General features: G+C 50.4%; 1 protein-coding gene across 2 annotated transcripts in view; it reads left to right on the top strand.

Moving 5' to 3' along the window:
- The window catches only part of WNT5B (Wnt family member 5B), a 26844-nt gene that overhangs the window by 20994 nt on the left and 4593 nt on the right, over positions 1-1257 (top strand). The window lies entirely within an intron of this gene.

Raw genomic sequence — 1257 nt, 5'->3', positions numbered from 1 at the left:
TGTAGAGATGAGGTCTCGCCAAGTTGCCCAGGCAGGTCTCGAACCCGCGGGCTCAGGCAATCTACTCACCTCAGTCTCCCAAAGTGTGGGATTACAGGCTAAGCCATCGAGCCTGGCCGCTCCTCACTTTTCGAGGGGAGGGGGGCACAGAAAAACCAGGAATGTATTTATAAAAAATGGTGTATTTGTTCTTACATGCTTGAACTTCAGTCACCTTCCAAGCACTCTCCATTCGATGCAGTACACCTGTCGAGACACTTTTTTTCACTGCTGAGAACTAATTTTGAACTTGTCTGTTTGGAGGCCTTTTAGCGCTTCTGCCGTCTTTTGGTTTTTACCTCTCCCACATCAGCAAAACATTTTCCTCTGGGGACTTTTTTTAAATCCAGGGAAACAAAAAAAGTCACTGGGGCGAGTTAGGGTGAACAGGGAGGGTGGGGCATGAGTCATGCTGGTTTGGGTCAAAAACTGCTGAACACTCAAGTGTGGGGTGGATGGGTGCGTTGTCAAGGTGCAAGAACCAGTCACCTGTTTGCCACAACTTGGGACGTTTCTTCTGCAAATCCTGATGCAACCTTCTCAGAACTTTCAGATAAAAACTTTGGTTGACTGATCCAGAGGAACAAATTGTGGAGGCCTCGCCCTCCAAAAGATAATTCTGGTTTTGTGGGACCCCCCGATATTGCTGGTACTTGTCTGTTTGTCCCTTATCTGGCAGCCTTCCCTTCCAACTGTGTTTTTCCCTCTCACACACCTTCCCTGTCTTCCTCTGCCAGCCTCTCAGCTTTGGCCACTTCCTCTGTTCCCATGTCTCTCCTCTTCCTCCCTTATCTCTCCCTTTGCCTCTGTCTGCTCCAGGTTGGGAATTCCAAGTCCTTTCTATTTTTTTTTTGAGTTGGAGTCTCACTCTGTCCCCCAGGCTGGAGGGCACTGGCATGCTTGTTAGGGTCCAGATAAGGTGAGGGTGGATGGCTGGATGGAGGGGGGAGAGGTGCAGGGAGGTACAGCAGCGAAGGGCGCAGCACCGCTGGAGCCAGCAAGCCAGAGGTGCACGCTGGCAATCCGAGGAAATGCAAAGAATTGCAACACACAAAGGTGAGAGAAGAAAAGATTTATTTAAGAAAGCTTTGCCGGGCTCGGTGGCTCAGCCTGTAATCTCGTGCCTTTGGGAGGCCGAGGTGAGTGGATTGTCTGAGCCCGCAGGTTCGAGACCCGCCTGGACAACTTGGCGAGACCTCATCTCTACAATAAATCAAA

The sequence above is a fragment of the Carlito syrichta genome, unplaced genomic scaffold (assembly GCF_000164805.1).
Source record: "Carlito syrichta isolate Samal-C Ts95f unplaced genomic scaffold, Tarsius_syrichta-2.0.1 Scaffold304400, whole genome shotgun sequence".
Lineage (NCBI taxonomy): Eukaryota > Metazoa > Chordata > Mammalia > Primates > Tarsiidae > Carlito > Carlito syrichta.
This window is presented reverse-complemented; position numbering and strand designations above follow the sequence as displayed.